Raw genomic sequence first — 27,906 nt, 5'->3', positions numbered from 1 at the left:
GGGTTTAAGGAAACTGTCTTTCACTTTGCGAGGTCTCAAGTTAGGGAAGCATCATAAGGTCAGTGTCCAAAACCAATTCAGACAGCAATACAAATAAACATCGATTGGAAAAAGAGACACAGACGGGGGGAAAAAAAGGAACAAACTTTTGTGACTAGACTATCACTTTCCTTCACATCATGCTCTGGAATTTAAGTTTCATCTGTTTCTATGAAAAATATGAACAAAGCAATGTATAACCAAGGAATGAATTCTTACTTGATTGTGTGTCCTGGCTTTGGCTGGGGCTAAACCACAGCACTGTGTAACCTTTTCCTTCTTGGGAATTTTTCAAGATAGTATTTGTCAATTTTAGTAAAATTGGGTTAAAAAAAATTTATTTGGAGTGATGCTGAATCACTAAAATTCTTTAAGGTGAAGATTGCCAAGATGCTTGGAAGTCAGCTGTGGCAGAGATTGCATTAAGAAGCAGCCCAATATATATTTTTTCACTATCTTTATTTTTACTTCCTCCTCACAGACAACATATCTTTGTAAAAGCCAGCATATTTCACTAATTTCTATTTTACAACTTTAAAACCAGTAGCGTGATCTAAAAATGAAATTTGATTATCTAGTGCCACAGAATTTTGAAAATAAATCATCTCTACTCAAGAGATACTGAAATATTAAGATGCTAAATTAATTTTCTTCTTGGCTCAAATTTTGAGGCAAAAGGAGTTTTTTAAAGCATGCATGTATACTTTTCTAGTATTCTATCCATATTCTAGAAATTACTTGCATTTTGGCTGACAATATATAAATTATTTTTAGTTGCAAATTATATTAGAAAGAGAGAATCTATGATGTGATTCTCACACTGGAACAAAAACCGTACGTTGTTTTAAATGGTGCTTGCAAACATCTCTCAACTGACACCCAAATAAGGGGTAGAAGACAAAAAAAAAGTCTGGCTGTGCACACACATCCACTAAGGGATAAGTGCACCTTCCCCAAGGGGCAGAAACTCACCTCCACCTAAACAACCAGCAAAGAAATATCAGCTTGCTGCCATCACACCTTGTAGCCCAAACACAAGCAAAAGCCAGAGGAGTGTGCAAGACTGCTGTACATCAGTGGTTCTCAGGATTTTCAGGAGTCTCCTGACTCTTTGGGCCTTGCCCAGTCCACAGCTGCTCCATGCCTTGGTGGGGGAGCAGATGCTGGAGTCACACTCAGGGTCCCAGAGGTGCTGCCCACCATAGGCACTGCGCACACTGTCCCTGGGCAGTACCCCAGGACATGGGGCAGCTCCTCTCTGCTCCTCTGTAGAGGACCTCAGTGATCACCATCTAAATGACCTCTTTGGGGTAGTTCATGCCATTTTTCAAGAGGCCCTTTGGAAATTGTTAATCAATGGACAGATTTTTTTTCCCCTAAAACTGGTGTCAGTGGTGTGAGGAGCATGGCCCTACCAAGGAGAGGTGCTCTGATGGCACTGAGCTCAACTAGCACCCTCTGTAATACACTTCTGATGCAAGATGAAGGACACCACTGGAGCACACCTTCCTCACCTTGGACAGCCTCGTGATGACCCATGACTCCATGTGGAGTTGGTGGGAGACACCATGATGTTTTAAAGACCACCTTTTGTCATAAGCCTGGTGAATCCCAGGCTGGTACAACACAGAGGCTTCCTGCCTGTCCTGCTCTTCCTCTGCTACCTGAATCAGAAGTTCTCATGTTGGCTGCCCTCAGAGAAGGTGGCACAATCCTCTTTCTCCAAGATTATGACTACACCCCAACTTTCATCCAACACAGATCTCCTACTGGTAACCAGAAAGTTCAGAAGGGCTAACAGAAATTATATTACCAGCATTTTCAAACTCCAGCAAATTCCACACCAGGGTGGAGAATTAGTTTCAGCCTGACTGGTCCCCTTATTTATTTGTTTAAGGACTACTCCAGCAGCAAGCAGGGAAGAATTCCATTCCCATGTAGGAGTATGATGCCAAGTTTCTCTGACTTGCAGCAAGACTCACCAACATTTCCTGGCATCCTCCATCCTGAAATGCCAGCAAGAAGCCTATTCTACACCTCAGAGCAAACAGCAAGATCTTTCATATCGCAAAGGAATAATTGAACTATGGGAAATAAATTCACCTTTTCATTGAAAACTCTACTTTGAGTACAGCCAACTGAACGCATTTCCACATAAACTGGTGATAAATGGAGAGGAGGAACTTGCAAGGAGAAGTGCCAATTTGCCTGTGCCCAAATCAAAGCAGGTGCTACTTGAAAGCATTAGGGCAGCAGCATACGCAGAAGCACATTGTTCAAATGGAGTTCCTATTGCAAAAATAAAGGCTTGCACGTGGTGAAAATGAGGTAGAAAATCTTACATTCTCTTCTTCATTAACACAGTGGGACAGCAATATCAGAGGTGTTAACTGGCAGGTGTGTTCATACAGAACTGCTCATTCCTGTTGTACGGTGCAGCAGAGAACAGAATACAGGTTTAAAAGTGAACATGCACCAGGTCTCTTTTCACCCAGGCTGGGCTCTACAGCCATAATTTATTACTGGGGATAATACATATTGTTCAATAGCACTGTATAACCTTTTCTCATGGATTTTAACTCTTGCAGAGGTACAATATGATTTCTAGTGGTCGAGTCCTCAGAATAAGAGTCAGGGCTGAGAAGCAGAATGTTCAGTGTAGGCAGTAGCAGTGAGCACCCACATGCAGCAGCCTGGCTCACGCTCCCTGGGCTCCCTAACATGCTAACATCCCCAGGCTGCACTGAAGGGATGTGTGGATGCTGCCAGACCTTTCCCAACAGCAGAAATAAGGCAAGAAAGAGTTTTTAAGAGGCTCCTGAAGACATCTCCAAGATTGCAGGTGTTTAAAACTGTAGCATGCAAAGGCTCCAACAGATCTAGAAGCATCTGCTGCAATCCATGGAGATGACCCCAGTGATCTCACTGCTCTCAGGAACCTGTCTCAAGGGTTGACCCATTTGTTTCTCTCTGGATGAATAACTTTTCAGACAGCTCACCTAACACAAATTCATCTTGTCTGTGCATACAAGTCTACACTTGACCAATTTAAAAAATAGCAAAAATTAACAAGTCCAGTGATACACCTTAGAAATAATCAACTTCACTGTGGCATTTCCTCAGTCACCCATTTGTGCCAAAGATGTGATTACTACAGTGAGCAAACACCAACTTTGTAGATGCTGCCATGCTCAGGCTCATTTCAAACTATTTTCCTTACAATAAAATCCTTTTCGTTCTTTGTTCCTTTCTTAAATTGTTTTTTTTTCTTTACACAGGAAATAAGATACAATCTTCTTTGAATGAATCAAAGGATATTGTTTCTATAGCCTACGTGCACTCACCATGCAGGGGCTGGAGTGCTTCACCTAAGAGCCCTTTGGCTGGGTTTTTTTCAGGGTTTTTTTCGTTGCTGTTGTTGCAGACCAGTGCCATTAATCAGGTCTTAAGACAGCATAAAGGAAATTGTTGCCAAATTGGCTAGTCCTTACACCAGCCCTAGAAGATAGTCTGATTCCAAAGTTTTAAAGAAAATTCATGGATACAGGAGACACTGCCCTGGATTTCTATATGCCAGGACTGGACTGATTTGATGCAGCAGGATGCTGTCACCCACTGTCAGCCAGCTCTTGCCCTGACTGAGATCTGTTACTGCTCTCAACAGGAATTGAACTGGACTCTTCACTCTCTCCATCACATTTTGGCTGAATAAAGAATTTTTCAATCAGGGTGGGATGGGAAAATTAAGAGTCTTTTAGGAATGGCATATCCTGAATTTCCAAAAGCTGTCTAGGTCAGCCCAGAGTCTAGCCAGCTGGTGCACTCATCCCCAGTATTTACACTGACAGTGGAAACATGCCTGGAACACCTGCAAACAATTACATCTCTGACCCTCTCACAGTGAAGCCCTGTAATGCAGGATACTGCCATTCACACTGCACATTGCAGCATCTACTGCTCACTTCCCATGGAAAACATCCACACTAAACTTATTTCATTATAGCTAATTGGCACCCAGTTGAATTCTTTTAAAAGGTGTGCTTTGCAATATCTGTCATCTCAAAGCTTCCCTTACTATGAGGAAACATCTGTCTTCTCTGTGGGTTGAATGTAAAGGTTTTCTGCTTCTACATTATATATGTATAGCAGAGAGTGGCAGAGTGGAGTAAACAAGTGTTCAAAATTGTAGTGTGCCCTGCTATTGACCAACCTGTCAGTTCCAGTTCTGAGGCCTCCCATTCATATCCATATTTTTTTCCCACCACTCCCATCCATCCAAAAGCATCCCCTAAACCATTGTCCGCTTTCAGTACAGCATTTGTCCAAACCAAAACTCCAACCTCAAGTCCTACACACACACTGAGTCCTCTGCCTCTCTCTTATTCCTGACCTAGACCTGTGTTACCAACCCTTGATCTCAGCACAGCCCAGTTTTCAATGTCAAGACTTGCTCCTGCCCAGGGCTAGGAAGGTCACACCTTGCCATGGTGCTCACCAGTGGAGTTTCAGGTAGGAACAATCAATTCTCACAACCACACTACTCTGAAAAAGCCCCTGCACATCACATCATTCACACAACTAAGCAAAAACCACCAAGAACCAGGCCTGACATCCATCTATGATCACCACTTCCCTCCTCTGCTACTTTAGTTCTGCAAGGCAAGGAAAATATTGTCATGTATGTCTTGCTTCCCTCAGTAAGAGCAGATCCTGGACTGACATGGGAAGGATTGCTGTCACTTCAAAATAACCCTGGCACAGGGAGTGTACCAAAAGGTGGTTTAGAAACAGAAACATTAAGAGGAAAACAGAAACCAGCAACATGGCTGGAGTGGCAGAAGGCATGAAATGCCATGTTTCTTCATATTTACAGACTCATGGGCTTAATAAAATGCTTCAGTTAACGAAAAAGAAAAATAATAAAAAATGGAGTCATCAATCTATAACCCTTGAGACTAAAGGAAAAAATGACTGGACCACAACAGTCAAACCACATACTAGTTTCTTTAGCCTTATATTAGGATCTTTCCTTCCTTCTCTCACATACAGACTTTTAAGTAACATTGTAGATCTAAATTCTTGCACACAAAGTCTGAAACATGAGCAGATAAAAATACATGGAGTTGAACAGTACAATAGCCCTGGACTTTGGCTGAGCCAGCAATCAGGAGGCTTACATTTTGCTGTGTTCCTTGATGGGCTGTGAATAGACACTCACACAAGTCTTATTTGTTGTCCTTCCTGATACAGGCTTGAGTAATGAAAAGAGAAACAGCATATAAACCAGCTCTGGCTACTCTGATGGCTGAATTGAAAAGTTTTCCTCCAAGGAATATGTTAATTGAGAAAGCAGGTTAGAAAAAAAGTGGCAAGAAATACAACTGTAATCTCTCTGAGACTAGAAAATGTATTCCATTGACTAATAAGTAACAGGAAGAAACTTTACACTTCCATTTACACTTGCATTTCCAGTTATGTAGTTACAGAAGAAATTATTAAGAGGGATTTTTATTTGTGAACTCTCAAATGAGAAGACAGAAAACAGAAGAATATAGAGGTTGAACCTAAGGATAAAACACAGATAGTGCTCAGGAAAAGATGCCAGCTGGCAAATGGCAGAAGGAGAGACCAAGATCACAGCTCACTGTCCTCTACCACCTGATGGGAGTCTGCTGTAAATTGTTATTCCCTTTTGAGGACACTGTTCGTGAGGTTACCAGCAAAGCAGCATGGTTGGTGAAACAGCAATGAGCAAGAGAGCTGTGTAACACTCAGGTCACACCTGCTGGAGTCACCCTTTAGCCTTAAGTTTTCTGAACTATCTCCTGAGGTCTTTGCAAGGACCTGGACCACTGCTCATAATTATCCAAATTATACAAATCTCCTCTTAAAACAACACACATCTTACCAAAATATCCCTGTAACAAGTAGTAAGTGCCCCAGCAAAGCAGCTCATTCTGGTACTAAAATAGCAAAATACAAAACCACAAAATCCAACAAAAACCATTTGTTTAACTGAGGAAAAATACTGTCATGAGTGCCTGGGAGTCTGAGTTGTGCTCAGGGCTCATTGCAGCTACAGCTGCTCCCAGTGAGTTATCCACCAAAACTCCAGTGGAAACAGGGAAACTCACAGCGGTGGGTCAGCAGTGTACAGTGTGACACAGAGGCAGAGTGGTGGACTGGATCCTTCAAGCCCAGTTTGTGTGTTCAGTGTGAAATATCTTACATGAACTACATGGCACAGTTTCCCTAAGTCTGGCAGGAGAAGGGGAAAGAGGAAAAAGCTAGCCTGTAATTCTTTTTTTAAAAGAAGTTGTGTTAATTTTATGCAATAGATTGAAAGTAATAAATGTCAGAGTTTCACATGTCTGCAAAGTGAAAGATGGTTTCTAGACTGCCAGTTTGAATCAAAACATGTACTTAGTTTTGGTATTAGTGGAAAGAAAACTGATCTGTCACTCAGTAGATTATTGTGGTGTCTTACTATTGCTATTGGGATTTTACATGCCAGTGCTGGACTGTTCAGGTCCTGCTGCTCATGAAGCTTGGGCTTTTGGATGTATTAAGAGGGAGACTGCTGAGCCCTGACCATTTCCAGCCATTACTTGCCAAAATAAATGGCAGCAAGATCAATATTTCTTGGCTTGACACTCATAAGCTATGTTCAGGCTGCATTTTGCTGTTTGGGCTTTGGATTGAGGATAGCAAAACACAAACAGGTAGAAGAAAAGTGACCATAGCCTTTCAAGGCACCACAAGCCAGGAGGCAAGACAGATGAGACTGTCAGAATCTTGGACAACAGGTTTGGACTTGAAAACTTTTTAGAGTGTTTGCAGAAATGCTCCAGGAGGGGGAGGGAAAATTCAATACAGAAAATTGAAAGATGCTTCTGTCAGACAGGAAGAGTCAGGTTCACAGCTAAGGGAGGAAAATAACTTGTCCAGGCAGCAGCTATGCAGAGAAGGACCTGGAGGTGGATGGGTCACCAGGGAAACCAGGAGTCAGCTGCACCATGGTGTTGCAGAGTCAAACACAGCACTGGCACAAACAGACTGAGCTAGAAGCCTCCAGTGCTCATGAAGTCACACATCCAGTGCTCCCAGGTGCCATCTTCCTCATGCCAGTTTCCAGGGCTAGGCACTGCACCTGACAAAATATGAGAACGACTGGAAAGAGTTCAGGGAACAAGAAAAATGTTGGGACAGTTTTCTGGCCTTTCAATCAAGGAAAAGAAGGAAGATGATGAGATTATTTCTCTCAAGAAATGGAAACTAGGGAACTCATGAAAATAGTTACAGATATATAAAGTTTGTTGCTTGGAAGAAAGAAATAATCTACTTTCTAATGTCCATAATAGTCAGAAGAGTGTAGGAAGTGATGAGTTTATTGCACAGCTGAGAAGATGTGGTTCAGGCATGAGATAAACCCTTTGAAAGGTGAAGGGAGAGAAGAAAAGCTAGAGCTTGCATTGGGAAAACGTAAAGTTTCTAGCATCCAGGAAAAGCATCCTTCAGAACTGAGAGGTAGTGCTGATCCTGCCTTTGGCCAAGAGCTTTTACAGGTCTGTCTAGCTCCACAACAACACAGGCGTGGTCTTTCCTGGCCTCTGGTGAGCCATGCCACTCTGGAATGTTATACTCACAGAAACAGGGAATCAACTGGAACACTGCAAAGAGTTCCAGCACATACTGGGAACACCAAACTTTCTTTTATGAGGAGAACAATATATAGAACAAGGGCATAAAAACTCAAGGAAAGGAAATAGTGCCTTTACTGGCAAAAGTAGCATTTGCCTGCATGGTCAGCCTACAAGTTTTTACAGCAAGTTGTCATCTAATTCCATCCTGTACTGTAAATTGGAGTTGCTTGTTTAGCAATCACAACAGCTTATCTCCTCCAAGAATGGGGTAATCATGGAGTGACATGCAGTAGCTGGAAACAGCCCTGAGACAGATGGGGCTGTGCTCACCCTCTCCCCATGAAGACACACAATTAACAGAGACTGGACACCGATGGCTAGAGAGAAACTTTTAAAAGTATCTTCTGTCAAGAGATTAAAATTCCTTCTAAAAATATTTTCTAGGCATAGCAAAAATACACATGCATTACTTTTAAAAAGTTGCCACACCACAACTAGACACGTAAATAAAAAGCCATTTGCCTTATATTGATGAAATGCCCCACAAAAAGTGGGAGACCTGCTGCTGTTTGAGAAGGAAAAGGAGAGTCCATTTTTTTGTTGGCATGCAAATCATTTGGAGCCTTTTTGGATCTTGGCCTTAAAACACCAAGCCCTCCTTCCAGTTTTGGTAGGATATGTACACTAGCAACAGAACCCAGCTGAGACTCAACATCAGCAGTAGCCCCAGGAGATACCTCTTGGCTCTCAGAACAGCCTTTTCTCTGCACACCTGCCCAGCATTTACCAGGGACAGGCATTCCCAGCACAGACTTTCACAGCAACACAAGGCTCCTGCTTTGGTTTTGATCTAAAGGTGTTTACACCTTTTCCATGCAGACGTCTTTTAAATATCACCTGAGCTTGCACTTGCCAAAAGGATAAACATAGCATTGTTTTCATTCATTTTTTAGTTGTGAAGCACTTAGTTCAGAATCGTTTGCATAATGATTTAGCAAGAGGCAAACGTCAGCAGCAAGAGAAATACTGAACAGGTTAAACACATGTATTATTGTCTTGCACAGAGAAATTTACCTTAATAAAATTCTGTGTTGTGTTGAACAAAAAAGAGCTGAATCACAACCTCTTACAGTGTTATCTTCTACACAGTTCCCTAAACGGTTTGTTTTCCTACAGTATGAGCTGTGAGAAAGCTAGAAATGGTTGAATTACTATTCTGCACTCATCTGGGTTGAAAGCAGGACAATGAGTGACACTGGTGACTGACAGCAGTCAGCACACCTGGATCCACTGCTGTGCATCAGGTTTAGTGACCATCTGCCCCCATGTGTCAGACCACTGCCTCTCCTTACATGGGCAACCTGTTACACCCTCCACAGATCAGAGTACTCTACCTGTAGGAAGAAGTTATTTAGAGAGTACCACAAGACATGGATATCCATGGCACTTGGCCACTTTGCGTCACTATAAGAGATAAAGACTTTCATGAAAAAAAAAACCAAAACAAACAACAAAAACCAACCAAACAAAAAACCAAAACCAACCAACCAAAAGTACAAACAAAAAAAAAAACCCCTCCAGTGTGTCACTAAGACAGCAAGGAGGTGTAGCTAGCAGCAATGGGCATGGCTGGTCCACTGCTTTTGTTAGTTCCATTCAGCCCTTTGGAAATCATTCTGTCTGCAGTATGTGTGGTCTTAACCCTTTTCTAAAAAAGCATAAATGCTTTGTATTTGCAAAATGAAAAAGCACTAACATAACAAAGCTGTGTTAATATTAGAAGGAGTTGTGCATCACTGGTTCACATTGAATGGATATCAGCATTATGTTCACTGGTGCTAGGATACCATGGTGATGGGCCCTGAAGAATTACCAAAAATAGATTAAATGCATGTGGCAAGTGATAATAAGCACAAAATGTTTTCCATACAGTAAAAATGCCTCAGAAAAGCAGAATAACACATTCTATAAACCAGCTCAAAGAATCAACAATGTCCAGGCAGAATACTTGTGTACCTGAATGCATAGTCAGAGCTGAACTCCTAAGCCCAAAATTGCCAAGAAACCAAATTTGGCAATAGTGTCTGCACCTAGAGAAATTCAGACCAAGGAGACTGGCACAGAATCTGCTGTTGCTAGCAAAAATGTATGAAAGGAGCTGAAAGGTTTGTATTTAAAGTAAGAGACATTAATCACTGGGTAACACCTACCACAGTGACTGCGTCTTCCCAAGCTGTTGGAGTCTCATCCCTTTTTGGATTGAGTCAATCAAAATATTAAAAATGTCATTCTTTGAAGCTGTTCTGAGCCAGGCTGCTTGTTCGCTGCTGTATAAAACAAATCACTCGAAAGCGTCTCACTGACGCTGCCCACTGATTCAGCAGGGTGCTCACACACAGAATTAAAGACACGTGCAAGCACCAGAAGCTCTTGTGTGGGAATGACAGGACACAGTGCACCCCACTTTCTCATTAACAACCACTGTGCTGCATTACCACTAAGTGGGTGACATCAAAGGGACAAGAAATGTCTGAGATGGCACCGCTACTTGCTCACAACTGTCAGCAGCACTTGGCTCAAACCATCCCTCGTGGAGAAATATGCACAGCAAAGCCATTTGTTTATGAAAACAACAGCTACCTAAAGCCATATTGAGAATTCATTAACTGGGATGATCTACCAAGGAGACTCACTGTATGTAGACACATATAAATATTTAGGTTGCTGCTCCAGATGTTAAGCTGTCCTCAACCCAAAGTGACAAGATTTTCTGAAGAAAAATTCTCTATGCTTTGGAGCTTAGAAGGGCTCCCACCAAAGGGAGCAGGTACCAGAAAGCAACTGGGAAGGAATATCCCACTGCATAGTAACATACCAAAGGTATTTAGGGGAAAGCACACAGAACATGCTGGAAGAAAAGATACCAAAGGCAAGCATTTGAGGAAGAACATGACGCAAATTTCCACGGCTTTGAAACACTGGAGTTAATGCAAAATCCTCAGTGCCCATCAGCCAGTGCAGATCTCCCGAGGTTGGCAGGATTTTTCAACATGCAGGGGCAACAGAGATATCTAATTGCAAAGTCTGTTACTAGGTGACACACCAAGTCCTGACAAACTATAATGGGTGGTATTTTGATATATCAGTCTATGCAGCAAACTGCGCAAAAAAATTCAATTCCACCCTCTGTTTTTTTCGATGACTGAGACAGGGCCCCCAGAACATACATGCCAAGAGAAATCCTCTGGAGACCAGAAGGTAAAGGATTCAAAACTTCAGAGTCCTTATATTTTCTGTAGGAAGTGAAGAAACATAAAAACTGCTAAGAAATAATCATAGAATCATTTATGTGGGAAAATACTTTAAGACCACTGAGTCCAGCCATTAGTCCATGACTGCCAAGCCCATCACTAAAACACGCCCCTAAGCACCATATCTACAAATCTTTTAAATACGTCCAGGGATTGTAACTCCATCATTTCCCTGGGTAGCCTGTTCCAGTTTCTTGGGAATAAATTTTTCATAAAAATCTGATCTAATGCCCTCCTGGTACAACTTGAGGTCATTTCCTCTTTTGCTATTGCTTGTTATTTGGGAGAAGAGACACACACACTCGCAGACACACACACCCTGGCTACAGTCTCCTTCCAGGTACTTGGAGAGAACCATAAGGTCCCCTCGAGCCTCCTTTTCTTCAGGCTGAACACTCCCAGCTCCCTCAGGCACCCCTCATCTCCTGTGTGCTCCAGACCCTTTCCCAGCTCCATTGCCCTACTCTGGACACACTCCAGCCCCTCAGTGTCTTTCTTGTAGTGAGGGGCCCAGAACTGAGCACAGGATTTGAGCTGCCTCACCAGTGCTGGGTACAGGGGGTCAATCAGTGCTCTGGTCCTGCTGGCCACACTGTTTCTAATACAAGCCAGGATGCCATTGGCCTTCTTGGCCACCTGGGCACACTCATGTGAGTGTTGAGCTGCTGTCAGCCAGCACACCCAGGCCCTTTTCTGTTCTCATCAGCCACTCTTCCCCTGCCTGTAACAAGGCATGGGGTTGTTGTGACCTTAGGGCAGGACCCAGTTCTTCACCTTGTTAAGCCCCACACAATTGACCTCAGGACCATCAATCCAGTCTGTTCAGATCTCTGTGAAGAAGCTTTCTACCCTCAAGCATATCAACACTCCCATCCAACTTGGTGTCATCTGCAAACTCACTGAGAGTGTCCTTGATTGCCTCATCCCGATCACTAAGATTCCTCCTCCAAAATTATTTCCATCTCCTGCTACAGGACAAGAGACTGAAGGATGTGTAGAAAAACCAAAACCCTCCTAACATCCAGGGAATCATTTGGGAAATCAATTTTTCCTGGTAAAAATGTGATTTATATATCCTTTTTGGAGCATGAAAATATTGGAAGTATAAGCATCTCCACCCTCCGTGCAAGACATACCTTTGCTTAAGCACTTCAGCTCTCAGCCAGAAGAAACAGGTTTTACTTGCTTTTTAAGCAATTTAAACCCAAAATTTGGTTGGGAGAATGCAGGAAAGCTTCTGTAGGGTTTATAGATCCCACTTGGTCCTGAGGATTTGGTGTCTCTCTCACCAACTTTCAGACCTCAAAGACACCAGGTAAGAGGAACAATAACAGTGTGAGATCTTAGACCTTATGGCCACCAGAGAGCTGCTGAGTCTGGGCTGCTTCTGCAAGGCTCAAAGGACCCCTACAACAGCAAAGGCCCACTGTGACCATGGCCTTACTGGGGAAAAAGTGCAGTCTGGATACCTTTGAGCCTGGGTCACGCTACAGAAACTCTTGGCTGACCTCTTAAACTCTTAAACCAGTTTCACAATCCCTTGATAGTATAAGAATAGTAGAATGAAGGTAGGATCTATAGCAGCAAGAAAGATTATACCAGAAATATATGTACTGTATTAAAGACAAGAAATGAGCAAAGGGTTAGATTTGAGTTGACTGTTCATCTCCATTTCAGCTATAATAAAAATCACAGAATAAAGTAGAAAATACTGGTTGATGTAGCACCCATTTACAAGGCTTTTTTGCCTCCAAGTTACCTTTGTGTGCTGCCATGCTAAAGGTCTGTTCACAGAATCAATGTTTTTGTAAAATAGCAAGTGCAATGTCAAGTGCGAGCACCCAACATGTCGTGAGAGAATCATCCTCAGAGCAGCTTAAGGGGCCATGCCAAGCAAGTGTGATTCCAAAAGACCAGAAGTCATGGAAAGACATTGGATAGACCGTAACCATAGCAAAGAGCTAGAGAAACACACAGACACCTTTATGATAAGATCTGAAGGGGATGTCTGACTTCTACTTTATAATTCCACAGTGTTTGGGCCTAATGTGCTCCACAGAGTACTTGAGAAAGCAGCCCTGTCACTTTCCTGATCACAAAATACTGTTCTGAAACAATAGGGCTCATTTCACTTTCTCATAACCTTCAGGAATATAAAAGATTTCACATGCAAATGATGGTGTTACATACGAGAATTGAATTTGGAGACAGTAATACAAGGAAAATTCTCTCTGAAATCAGCATGGTACTACCAACCTCACACTACTTAGCAAACCCAAAATTTCAAGCCAGGTAAAAGAGAGCTCTGCAGTAGAGAATTCAGATCACTAAATATGCTGTTATTTATCAGCCAGACCTGATATGCTCACTTTCAGTATCTGATGTCTCCCGAGAGCTCTCTAGGACTCTCTCTTGACTGGTCTAGCTGTATATAGATTTGAGAGGCTTCAGGGTCTTGATAAATTGTTCCTTTTTAAAAGGAAGGACCTACACTTACAGGACTTGGTTTTGAAGAAGTAACTGGAAAAGAGGAGCTATGAAGCAAATGGCTTGCAAGGGTAATTCTGCTACCAACTTTCCAGAAGCAGCCTCTCTGTTGTGCAGAGCAACTTAACCACAACCTAAACTTTCAGAAGGTTTCTATTCCTTCTAGCATACCAGATCCCTCAACACTTAGAGATCCAAAAGTAAGGAACCCTCTGAGGCAGAGCTACTGTGTGTACAAGCAGGAGACAAAACGTCATCCTTTGGGCATTACTGTCCTGGTCCTTCTCCAGCTGAAAAAACCATGCATTTCTCATCCAGGTGAGGAGAGTCTCCAGCCGGGAGGGGCGGGCGTTGCTCCGGAGGCCGCCGGGCTGGCGAGGCTGGGCGGGAGCTGCCGGCGGCTCCCCCGGCCGCGGGCGGGCCCCGCTCCCGCACGCAGCCCCGGCCGCGGGGCCGAGAGAGGGCGCTGGAGCCTCAGGCAGTGGCGGGGCCGGCGCTCCACTGAAAGATGCTCGTCTGAAAGGTGCCCGGGGCCGGGCAGGTGCGCTCACAGCTCCGGGTGACAGCCCTCTGGAAATCCCAGGCATGGGAAAGGGGAAGTCCGAGCAGCGCCTGTTTTTTTGGGTTTTGTTTGTTTGTTTGTCGTTTGTTTGTGGTTTTTTGTGGTTTTTTATTTGGTTGGTTTTTTTTGTTTTGTTTTTGGTTTTTTTTTAGTGTATACACAAGCAACTTTCAGGGCTTTGAAGGGCTGAATTCTCATAGGAAATTGCACATATTGTAAAAAAGAAAAAGGATAAAACAACATTGAAGATACATAGGACAAGAAAACACACAAAAAAAGCAATTTTCAAAGCAGCCACTCACCATGTGTTTATATCTAGTCTAGAGACATTGAAAACAGCTTCAAACAATTCAGTTGCTTAACACACACTCCTTCCAGAGGAGAGCTGCTGGCCAGCTCTGCCTGCTCACAGCCTCTCCCTTCAGCCACGAGGAATCAGAGAAGGCAGCTCCAACAGCCACCACAGCTCAGGGACATCACATCCCAAACAGTGGTGTGAACATCCATATGGAGACAAGGAAGACTCCACAGAAGCAGAGATTTTATGAAAGAATCACCTTTTCTATTGGGTTGGCCTCTTCCATTTCAAATAAAGCAAATCCAACTAGTTTATATTTCATAGCACTGAAAACATTCCTCATCTAAGTAATTATTCTAGACTTCCTTTGAACACAGCTAAAAACCAATTGAATGGAGTTCTGCAAGCTAAAGAGAAGGCTGGTTCCTGTGTACAGATATCACTTCTTCTTAGTATTTCCACATGAAAAGCAGTTTGTTCTGCTCTGCTGTCTATTTTGCCATTAGGTGCTCTCCTGAATGTAGATCACAAAGGCATGAATACACCTCATATTGGCAAATACTGCACAACTGATCTGATGGCCAATTTCAGTATCTTAGAATAATTCTTTCTACATTTTTTTCCCACAAACATCCTCAGATCACAGCTTAAACAAAATATTGTGATGACTTCCAAGTAATTTCGGCCTGAAATATATTGCTGATATGATGTCCAGAGCCAGGTCAGTTTTACAACTCCATTTCCAAAATAAAAAAATTACGGTTAATTATATAATTAATCAAGCTTCTGTTGTCAAAACAGAACATGTAGAACAAAAATTACAGGCTGATGTTGAATGTTCCCCAAGGTGAACCTCAGCACCTGCAGTCTCACTCATCTTCTGATTCTCCAGACCAAGACATAAAAGGCCTAGGCTGACTCCAGACTAGGCATAGTGCAAGAGTTTTGCTCAGGAGAACCATGAACTTTGCCAAATTTTCTATGTCCCACTGGAAAAGTGGAGGACTGTGTCAGTGGATTGTCCCCTCACATTTTTGGTCTGACCCACATTTCTAACTCATTGTGTACATGAGCATGAGGACTCCCAGAAACAGAGGTTGCAAGAGCATGGTCTGCTTGACAGCTGTCAGTAGATTCAAACACCCTGAGCTTCAGTTTGGTCTGAGATGTACACCTCATCTACCAGGGCAGTATTCAGTCTCTACAGCAAGTAACAGACAATCTGAAATCGTTCATGAGCTTCATATGTCCTGAAGAGGTGCCCTCAGAGAAATAACAGTCTACTCCACATACCAGAAGCTTCTCCTGAGCACAGATACTTTCCCAGCCTGGGGCCTGCTGTACTTAAACAGAAATTGAAAGGATCATACAAAGCTGAAGGTAGCCTTGAGTAGACTAAAATACTTTTCACTTAATTTTGGCCTCTATCTGTTGGCAGTCTCCCAGATTCACACCTCCTGAATACATGCAGCAGAGCCATGATTATTACTGCAAGGCTTCAGAAGCAAGCTAAATTTTCCAGTAAAGATGGCTCCTAATTAATGTCCTAAACAAGAGTTAAGTTCAGCAGAAAAGAAACAACATAACTCAAAGTATTAAATAATTTTGCCAATCTAGAAGGTTGGCTCAGGACCATCACTTGCAAATTCAAAGGATTTGTTAAATGTGGAAGTTCCCAGGGTGCTGTTCAGAGGTGTGGGATTAGAGCTCTCCAGAGGAAAAGATAAAGAGTCAGTACTACACAGTACTGGAAAATCTGGGAGTTAAATAGATGTTACTACACCAGGACTCTGGAGTCTTTTTCTTAATTTTGACAAGTAGGTCATTTTGCTCTGCTGTCCAGACCAAAAGGCTACATAGGGTCAGAAGGCACAGTGAGGACTACACAGTCAAGACAATTCCTTCAGTGGGGGGGGTCAAGGACCATCCCTTTGGTGTGATGAAACACCCTCCCTGTTCCTAGCTGCCCCAACCCTGAACCAGTGCTTTCTCCTGGGCCAGCCACCTCCAGACTGAAGGCTGCAGCAGCAGGAGGATTTCAGTCTAAGCTCCAGGGAAGATCTCAGGGCTTGCTGACAATGGTCAGGAGTAAACATCAACTACTGCTTCTTAGCCTTGAGGCAGGGGAATCTTGGGATAGCAAGGCCAGGGGGCAGAATTCAGACCATTTCCACACCAGTGGGGCTTGCCATTGTCTTACTCCATTATCACTCATTATCTCAGCTATGGAGCACCCAAAGACAAAGGTCAGGTTGCTCCCAATCTTCCAGCCAACTTTTATTCCAAACTTATTCATAGACCATTTCCAGCTCACACTATACAAAACTCAACCAATCTCTGCTGGTAGCAGTTTCTTATAGCAGTGCAGGCTCAGTAAGATAACTGCAGAGGAAGGGAGGATGTTCAGAGGTTTGATCTGGAGTAGAAAAGCATCACTGAGGGGAAAAAACCAGGGGAATGATCTCAGTATTTCCCAGGCATTATCAGCAGGCATAGATGCTACCAGTAGGAATGAAAAGGAAAGAAAGATTTGGTCCAGGACATGTATGAAAGGGAAAATCAATGGATAAGAGGACTGAAAGGAACAGAAAATGCAGGAGAAGGTTGTTTAGGGAAAAAAAAATTTAAAGGGGGGGGCGGTGCAAGAGGAAGGGCAAAAACCAGGACTATATCTGTCACTTGCCTCTCCCCGCCCACTCTGAGAAGCTTCAAAAGAGATCTGGAAATAGAGAGGAAAAAAAACGACAGTCAGATATTACTGTTCCAGCCACTGAGTCATGGCAGGAAACTACTGATACTGTAAACTAAGTTCTGTAAGGTCAGAGACTATTTGAGTTTTGTCAAGACTCACTGTAAGAGGAACAAATATTTAGTGGTGAAGACTTGCCCCTTTCATAACTCTTGGGGTTACCACAGAACTATTTCATGAAGCATGTTTGAAAAAAGCTGCCTTTATTTTATCATTTCACACAAATGCAGACGTTTCTTCTCCTTCTCTCTTCCTGGATCTTCGATTTTATTGCAACAGATGCTTATTAAGAAAAGGACGTGGAGAAAGTAGAAAAAGCCACCAGTCTTTGGTGTCCTACTGGGTACTTGGTCTACTCCAACTCTTATAATTGCTGTGCCACAGAGAAATCATTTTACTATGACCTTCTTATCCTTTCTTCAAATTAGTCACTGACAGTTGTCAACACTTTTGTGGCATTTTTAGACGTGGTCTACATCAGCCCGGTACATGTACTGGGTGGAATTGCTTCTACTGGAATGGCACAGCCATCCTCATTCCCACAGAAATACAACAAAGAAAAACAAAAAGCTGGAACTTGCTGTTGTGCAGAGGGCTCAGCAGACTCCTCCCAGCCCTCTAGGAAAGCACCCTTACACTCCTTGCACTGCCCAGAAATGTTTAGGTGTTTTTGATTTCCCACCAAGAGTTGAACAAGTAGTGCACTCACGCATGCCATCCAGGCAAATTACATTTTCCAATTGACAAGCCCATTTGGAAGGGTAAGATGCTACCTAGGCCCAAAGTGCTGAAGAAAAGAAAACAGCAGACACAGGATTCAGAGATAACTGGGGAAGGAGCAGTATAGTACAAGACATGGATTCTTGGGAAACTGTTATCTGTGTTGCTTGTTAATTAAAGGTTTTAATGACCAAGTTTTGCATTTGTTGCCTAGGCATACCCACCACAGCTTTGCAGCCACCCATCACAGGGAACACAGCCAGGAGCTCTTGTCCCACTTCAGAGGTTAAGGCATTATGGGATGTTTGTGCATCTGCTACATAAGCCTACTATGCAACCACTGAGCAACTTTCCAACTCAGTCGTCTAAAGCTAATTGCTTCCATAAGTCCTGAGGGTCTCTCTCCAGCCCATTTGAGTCACTGTACCAAGCCTGAACCAGATCTGGTCAAGCACAGCTCAGCAGAAAGACATGTTGTGAAGAACAGCCCTGTGGTAGCAATGCCTGCCAAATCAAGGAAGTCAGTCACACCAGAGAAAGACACTGGTGACCCTGGAAACTTGTCCCCATTCTTCTTCCTCCAAGGAAACAGACCAAAACAGAACTTTACCTTATGAGGCTGGAGGCGTTCAACCCAGTGATACATGGAACAAGAGGATGCATGAAAGTTACAGAACAACTTCCTGCACAATCTTCTTATGAACTGGGGAGTCATGGCTGGAGGCAATAGAGCTCATGGGAGGCTACAGGAAAGCACAAACATAGGCACCTGCTGCTGACAGTGAAGGGCCCTGAGTGTGGAACTCCTCCACCTTTTCCTGACAGTAGCTTTAAAGGCTGATTAACAGCTTTGCTGTTTTAACAAATAAAAGAATTTGTGGTGTTACAGAAACTAGCCAGATTCTATCTATGGTACATCACCATAACACATAACATGCCTGAGCCTCAAAACATTCCTGTCAGAGACCACTGACCAAAAAGAAAATCTATTCCCTTTTTGTTTTGGCTTACAGGTACTGATAAACTTGATGACATGACAATGATTTCCAGCAGGGGAGCAATATTTGTCTCAGTTTCCATGCCAAAAACAGCCATGGAAAAGGGCAAATAATATAATGACTAAGCATCAGAGGGTGGAGACTAATTAACAGCAGATCAGGAGCAGGCAGTGGTCTCTGGAAGAAGGTGCTTTCATGAACAGAGCACAATTTTACTCATCACCAGAGGTTTCCATTAAACAAATGCTACAGCTGCCTCAAACTGACCAAAAAATTTTGGTGTTTTTTTGTTTGATTATTTGAAAAGTAGTGCCTCTGTTTGGGACCTTCTCTATTCTTTTGTTCCAGTATCCATTTAATCCTGGGTAGAGTGGGACCCCCACCTCCAACAACCAAAACCTCACTGTACAGCAGGAGCACTTATCAGGCAGTGCCTCTCCATCAGCCCTATCAGTTCATTGCGAGCAGATAACAAAAATATTAAGATTATGAGGACAAAATCATCCTTTCACTCCATCAGTGTAGATACACTACAAGGTTGTTTCAGCAATTGCTTTTTCCAAGACATGCTATTCTCCTCTGTGATTTCAGGCTACCAATGAACTCACAGCACATGCCTTTTCAGTGCTACAAAACTACTATAAAAACATTTTATCCAGTTAGTTATCACATTACCCCCATCAGCAAGGTGGATTTTATTCCTGTTTTAACAAACCTGCCATCATTTTGGGTTTATCTGAAAGGTATACTGTGAATACAATGAAAGATAATTCTGGTCCAACAAATTATTTAGTTGTTTTTTCTAGGAATATATTGGGAAATGATGGCAAAACTAATACTTGAATCTGGGTCTCCTAGTGCTCCTACTATTCCTAGTGGACTCACTGGATTCCTTCCTAGTAAGTTTTTTCTTCTAGAAAATCAATTGCTTACTTAAGGAAGCTTAAATAGCCAAAAGCCCCAAAATTGATTTGTTTATTTTTTAACTAAATCAGCAAGTGCATTTTTCAGGAGTTGATGTATGCCCATTCATATTGAGAAAGGCCTTGATAATTAGCATTTTTCTTTAGCTAAGCAGAGCTGAAGGATGACACTGACATGAATTTTAAAGGCTCCATTCCTCAGGAAGTAGAGTGTGGCTCTTCCTGCCATTCTCAGCTTGGCTGGAACTGCAGGAGAACCAGTCAGGATGCCCCATAAACCAAGAGAATTTGGGCTGTGTGCCAAGCACCCATCTCCCTGCTGGCACAGGTCTCCCTGATCTCACATAGGCTGGAACACTGGAGGATTTCCCTTCTGAAATAACAAAGACTACCTAAGCACTCCTGCTTAAAAAAATACAATAAACATGAGCAAATGCATGCTCTATAAAATATTCTGAAGGGTTTTAACAATCACTTGTTGTTTGGTGACCAGGAGTTTGTCAAGCAAAGGTGACAGACACCACCCACTCACCCCAGCTGAGGTCTGAACTAAGCCATCAGCATGACACAGTGACAAGGCCCCCCGGCATCCCAAAAACCCTCCTCTCCCAGGCAACAAACTGATTGACTATCTCAATCATTTCTTTGGGGTTTTTTTCATTCATTCTCAACTCCATAACCAGCAGTTGCATCTACTAGGCTCTCTATTGCTGCAGCTTATGACTTTTTGAAGCAGATAAAAGGATTTAGGAACTTAAACCTCCCTGCAGCAGCAGATGGGCAGATTTTTACCAAAATCAGCCAGGCTAGAAAAGGCACATTAAGCACTTGCTCTGACACAGCACTTGTTCTGTCACAGTCTGGATGACACATCTGGGTGCTCACACAAGATGAGAAGGTGTGTGGCAATCTGTGGCAGGATGAAAATAGAGATGAGTGGGGACAGATGCCTCGATTTATTTTGAAAACACCACCCATGGTCAGTTAAACTTGTTTCCTGGGCAGCCTAGCCATGCACAGAGCAGCCCACTGTTTTACACTGCTCTGCAGCCTGGAAGGATGTGCCAGCAATAGCACCTGAGAGCAGTGGCACAAGCAGAAGGCAGTGGTCACATACACAGGACATGTCCTACCAGGGCAGCTCTTGTCCCTCTCCTGAGAGGGCACAACTGGTGAGAAGTAGCGAAGATGAGATATCCATGCTGCATTGCCAGACCTGTGTCCTTCAGAGAGGCCTGACAGAATTCACACTGTGTCCAGTGCTGTGAGATGACCGCACAAATGTTCCCACTGGTGGCCTCAGCCTCTTGTTTGGTGTATAAAATCTTCCAGCCTAACTCCTGAACATCACCTCAGATAGAGGAGAACACATCCCCCAGTCTCAAAGCTCATTCCACTCCTGTGACAGCTGCAGAAGTTACTATGGAGAAAAACAGTTCAGTATGAGAAAGTGCTGCAGTAAATCTCTTTCTACAGTTTATCATTAGAAACAAGGAGGAATGCAAGAGGCCAAGCTGCTTTCTTGGGTCTCTCAGTGGCCTCACACGGCCCCACTGCTGTAGCCCCTGTGCCTCCAAAATGCTCACTGATCTTTGCTGGATATCTCTAGGAGCCTCCAACCAATGGGTACAGCTGACTTACACAGATACATTTCAGTTATGTATAAAAAGCCAAATTCATTACACATTGAAGCATGGCAGTTTTAACCTAACACTTTTAGGCTTTTCCCTACTTCTGCTGGCAAGACCACTGTATTTTCTCATACAAGAGGAAGCTTTTCCAAATAGTATCACAGGGAAAAACACTCTATGTGCATCATTCTCTGTAGGATGCCCAAATCACCAAGCTTGCAGTGAGTGATGCAGTAGCTGGGGAGCAGCTGAGAGGATTGAGCCTGTGCCTGCTCAGTGGGAGGAATGAGGATCTCCTCAAGGCATCAGCAGATGACTGGGAGCTGAAGGTATCTCCCTGGTGACACCCACAGGGAACAGCTGGCAGAAACCTAGGGTGAGGGACACTGCCTCACAAGTTGTCCAAGACATTTTGGCCACTTCTGGGCATCTACAAGGTCTTCACTGGGCTGAGATCATGGCACAGGGCGCTTGGGAGGCCACTGCTCCTCTACAGCAATAGCTGAAGTTCAGACACCTCAAATGGCACTAGTCCTCTACATTGACACACTCGAATCATTCCTCTGCAAAACAAACTAAAAAGCACTGGAAGAGCAGGTAACCACAAGAACTCAAGTTATAGCTCTCCTGTCTGCATTGTTAAAATTAGACTTTAGGGTTCAATATGTGAATTTCATTATCTGATAACAATTAACAGAAAAATACCAACATAAAGGGCAGTGACACATCCTCACTGCAGTGTTTACAAATGTCATGGTCATATGAGATAGTAGTCAAACAAATCAGCAGACTAAAAATAAACCACATAGGATATGCTGATAAATATTTATTTCAAAACAGTATAGCTTTTTATATGACTAATATGACTTAATGCTATTTCAGACTGAGAAGAAAACAACCAAAGCTGATTGCTTGCTAACTGTGTTTGGAGGAGTGACACACGTAACAAACTACCATCAACTCTAGCATTTTATTCTCCTGGTAGGAAATGAGAGCAGTCAACACCATTATTGCTCTTAATACACCAGTGAGGACTGGTGCAGGATGCAACTGGAAGGCCACAGGTATCACACCTTGGAAGAGGAGCAGCCATTTCCGTGCAAAAGGGCTCATCCTTCACATCTGCGTGGGCTGGTTTCAGGCACCAGCCAACACAGCCTGTATCACAGAGAAGTTAGAAAATGTCTGCCTGGACCTTTAAGACAATTTTATTCCCAGTTAGATCACCATCAAACCCTTTTCACAATAGCATCTGCCACTGAACCACTGCTAATTAGTCAGTCTCTGCTCAGCGAGGGAGGAAGACGTGACAGCAAAGATGAAATTATTTTTAAAAACGGCCCCAAAAGCCCCGATAAGGATTGCAGCACTTTATGACCAACACCATGCTTGTCACAGGGCAGGGAGAGGGAATTTGCCTATCACTACATGTTGCAATCACAGCGGAAATGTCTCTCTCTTCTTGCTTCCTCTCCACCCTTGTTCAGAGAGTTAAGGTAAGATGGGAAAGCAGCTGCCACTTCTAGGACACCCCATCTGGGGAGCCAGGACAGCACTGGCAATGCTCCTTCACTGTGCTCTATAAGCCTCAGCTGCTTTAATGCTTTCTCCATTAATTATCACTTTTCTCTAACTGTTGTGAGCCGCATGAAGAAAATTCATGGAAGATCTTGGACAGTTTGGGTGTGGTGCAGGAGGGGCCACACAACAGACAATGCAGTCAGGGGATTTACTGAAGCAAATAGCTCTGTTGTGCTGGGGGAGAGAGAGAATTGGGAGAAGCATCTTGACTTAGGGAGAGGGATTCATAGCTCAGGGAAAGTCTGTGGAATGACTACACTAACACTTAGAAATTTTCATTCTGCACACCACAACCTCCAAGTGAAAAAGCAGGGCTCTTCCAGGGATAAGTTTACTAGGCTGAAAGGTAAACTCCCGAGTCTCAGCAGTGTGAGTGTTCATTAAGCTCTTCAGTCTCACAGATATGGACAGATAGAGCCTGATCACCTAAGCACAAGAGCAGCTTTATTGGAATTCCTTGTCCATCATTCTCCCAAGAATATGGAGAGGGAGAGGGGATTGCACAGTTGAGTATTTCTGCAGTTCCTTGGTGAGGACAGAAGCATACAGTCCACAAGGCTTGGAGAAAGATCTTTGAAAAAAGAAAGTGGTATGTTTCAAATGAGACACCCACCTTCTCTAGAGTGATGTACTGGCAATACCTGAAAGTAATGGGCTGCTCTGATGGCTCCTTGAAGACAGGAAAGCCTAGTAAGGGGATGGCAGATTCTGCACCTGCTCTCTTCTACCTTTTCCCAAACAAAGCAGGGCTCACAGCACTGGAGGGGACTGCTACCTGTAGCAGTAACCCCCACACTATGGTAGCCTCATCCATGTGAGCATCCATAGAGTATGATGTAGGCTACATGCCCACTAAACATCTGCCCACTCCTGATTCCACAGGGAATAGAAACACTAAGGATACTGCTCCAAAAGCAATTTTCATTCTATCACAGACTGCAATGACACCAGCATTGTGTCCACCCTCCCAAATGCACTCAGCTCAGCTGTTTACCAGACACACTTGGAAGGGCTAACAAGAAGAGAGGGTAGCAACACTGACAGGCTGAATTTTAGCAAAGTTAAGAAGCAGATTATAGAGAGAAAAGGAAATATTTCAAAGCACATAATTGTTGTACTGTCCTGTTACACATCTGCCTAAGTCACACTGGTAAGTCAGCAAATTTTCTCTGTAATTCTCTACTTTCATGAAACTGAACTTATTTCTGGTGAAAAATAATGTATATATCCCAACACTGTGTACATCATTCATACAGAATAGCAGAGTATTCAGTGCAGTGGCAAAGTGTCATCTTTCAAATGCTGCAAAACCCATAAACAGACAAAAGTTACATACAGTTGCTAAGTATTAAGAAATACACATAAAAAGGAGACTTCCTACCAAGATGGCAGAAAGCTCAAACAAAAGGAAGAAGGAAAGGACAGTATGATATCCCCTTGTCTCCTGCTATTTTTTATTATTATGGAGTGCTCTACTTACACAGAGTGTGCAATAAGAACATACAGAAAATGATATTTTTTCCAAGTGCTTTCAGTATTTATACAAGTTCAGAAATTAACATTGATGAAGCATTATCTCAAGAAACACTTTGGTATTTGTGTTGTGTTTGTGTAGGGCATTGCTGAAAGCTCACGGACCTTCTGAAACCTACCACAGTGTAAATGTCTGCTTCAGTCATGTTCCATTTCTCTGTAGAGGAAACTAAATCAAAAACTTAGCACTCTATGAAGCAAGGAATATGATAATCACCAGGTGGAAACTCATCATAGCTGAGAATCTAAGTCATCTTCCTTCTTTTCCAAGACATCTTTAATCCTGACCAGTTATGGGAGGACAGAGAAATATATATGGTCTAAATTGTCAACCAGTCAATACACCAAATAAAAAGTCAACCTCTTTTTCCCCCTTATTTATTTCCCCCCAAGCCTCTTCTGTAATCTTTTCCTTTCCACACACCCCAACAATGTGAACCACAGGCTTTCCCATGCTACTGGATTGGTTGGGTTTTGTAATGGCTGCTAGTGTGAAAATCCTTCATAATATTCTAATACAAACAAATACTTTTAGCCAGTCCCCTTTGGTACACGTACTTATTTTCGTCATGTAAATTTAAATAGTAAGTTAAATAAACTACTAATTAGCAATTTATTAATTAGTAGTTTAAATAAAAGATGTAAAAAAAACTGAAAAAAGTATTTCCTAGTAAGATGTTTAAAAGCTGATAGGAACATGCAATTCATGTATCATGGTAATTTTTAATTACATTTTGTATGTGGTCATTTCAGACATGCTAGAAACAGAGGAACTATCCAATACATAACTTTGGCAAATATATTTACAAATATATTCCAGAGACACTGTCAGAAGCTGATACTAAGAATAAAAGTTATCAGTTAAAGAAAGGCAGTAGATACTAATCCTTGTGGTGGAAAAGCTATTTTCAAATGTGAACTTAACCACATCCTCTTTAGTATGTACTTATCAACATTCAATACATTCTTCCTGAATCTATACAAAGTCTGAGACAACAGTTCAGAAAAGCATATAAATATTCTTTTCATATTTAAAAAAAGGCTCCCTCTGAAAACTAGATATAATAATTAGATAATTATTAGTACTCAAAAACTATGTCCATGTTTGGGCCTGGAACAGGTCTGGGCTCTCTCAGAGCTGCCAGACACTGCAAAGGCTGCAGGAGAACCACCCTCTCTTTGGAACAACAAAGGGCAGGAACTAATAATCCAAGGCCTTAGACTTCATGGGAAAGGAAAGGAAAATTCTCTTCATGAGAACTTCTTTCAAGTCTAGCATCTCATAACTGTAACCCAGCTTCAATGCTTTCCAGGGTGGCAGTATCTCCTGAGTCCCTGTCCCACACCTGCTCATCCAGCCTCCTCATACCTCCAAAACAGAGTCCATTCTGTCCAGTGAACCTGCAGAACACTTAATCTATGGAAAGAACCATATCTGAACACAGCACAAAACTGAATTTACTTTCCAGCAGTCAACATGAGGAAAAAACAACACAAGGAATAAATTTGTTCCAAACTTTTTGCTTTTCATAGTAACAGCTTAATTTCTGACCTTACCTGTAGCTGCCACATTGCTTGGAGTTTACTGCAGATCCATAGCTGTCTTTCCATTTTCATCACAGAAATAACAGGTAGGAATGTTGGTCTCTTCTTTCTGCAAAGCAAATGAAAGGCACAGGTGGTTGGTGGGTATTTATTTAACCCACATTCCAGTCATTTAACTAATGCCCAGGGGAAGGAAGCAGGAAAAGGAGAAACAGAGCCAGTTTCAACTCAGCTTAATGATCTCCAAGCCATCTGTCCACACCTTTGCATACACAGCAGCCATGTAAGTGTGCCATGCTGACAATAGGTGGTGGCCAAATCAAAAGTCTATGCCTCTATGTGGGCAAACTCCTAAAGAACTGGGCTGCTAATCCCAAATAGTTTGTTGCACTACTGAAACACCTGATGCTCGTGACTATAATGACATGGAACACACCTGATCTAATTGGGATTCAGCCTTGGTAATAGGCCTTTATCATCAGCACAGCAGGACATAATAAAGCCTCCACAATTAAGTGAGCAACAAAGCTATTTTCCTGCTTTTCTTTCTTTTAATAGTTTCTTTATGATGGCATAAGCACTGAAATTGGTGCTATTAACATTTATTATGCATGGTTTGGTTAAAGTTTAGAATTTTGCTGTGCTAGAAGCAACAAGCTTTGTCCACTGAGGCTCCTATTTGGCTGCCACAGGCTGCAAAGCAGAGAGAGACCAGGGGTCTGCAAAGCCCAGCTCTGTGGTCTGAGGTGGGTGGCTCAGTGTTCAGGAATCTCTCCAGAGAGTACCATGGTGTTCCCAAGGCAGAATTACCACCTATTTTACCTATGTTCAAGTTTGGGGGTCCTTTTTCCCCCCTTCTTTAATCCAAAACCCCAGTTTGTGCTATTCTATCTCTGTTCAACCCCACAGCTCATCAGTGAGACCCCTGCAAATAGAGGCATGAGGAGGGGGATTGCAAGTTCAGCCTCATCTCACTGCCTGCCTGACACAGGCACATAGGCCAGCACCTCCCCAGCTCCTCCACAGGGCTGGGGAAAAAGGGACAGCCAAAAGCACATTAAGGTAATTAATTTAGGTCTTGTTGAGACTTTAAAGTAAACACTTCCAGAAAGGAATGCAGGGGAGGGTCAAAAATCTACACTGGCTGGCCTGTGCAGCCATGTCCACAAGGCAAAAGCTGCCCAGCTGCACCCACACCATGCTCCAAGCCATGAAGACAGCCCAGAGACACCCATGGCCCTCCCACCATCGCCTCAGCCCAGAGACACCCACAGCCCTCCCGCCATCACCTCAGCCCACAGACACCCACAGCCCTCCTGCCATCACCTCAGCCCAGAGACACCCATGGCCCTCCCGCCATTGCCTCAAGCCCAGGGACACCCAGACACCCATAGCCCTCCCGCCATCACCTCAGCCCAGAGACACACATGGCCCTCCCACCATCGCCTCAGCCCAGAGACACCCACAGCCCTCCCGCCATCACCTCAGCCCAGAGACACCCATGGCCCTCCTGCCATTGCCTCAAGCCCAGGGACACCCAGACACCCACAGCCCTCCCGCCATCACCTCAGCCCAGAGACACCCATGGCCCTCCTGCCATCACCTCAGCCCACAGACACCCACAGCCCTCCTGCCATCACCTCAGCCCAGAGACACCCTCAGCCCACCTCCCATCACCTCAGCCCACAGACACCCATGGCCCTCCTGCTCTTGCCTCAGCCCACAGACACCCATGGCCCTCCTGCTGTCGCCTCAGCCCACAGACACCCACAGCCCTCCTGCTGTCGCCTCAGCCCACAGACACCCACAGCCCACCTCCCATCACCTCAGCCCACAGACACCCTCGGCCCACCTACTATCACCTCAGCCCGGAGTCACCCACGGCC

This window comes from Molothrus aeneus, chromosome 8, assembly GCF_037042795.1.
Source record: "Molothrus aeneus isolate 106 chromosome 8, BPBGC_Maene_1.0, whole genome shotgun sequence".
Taxonomy (NCBI): Eukaryota; Metazoa; Chordata; class Aves; order Passeriformes; family Icteridae; genus Molothrus; species Molothrus aeneus.
This window is presented reverse-complemented; position numbering follows the sequence as displayed.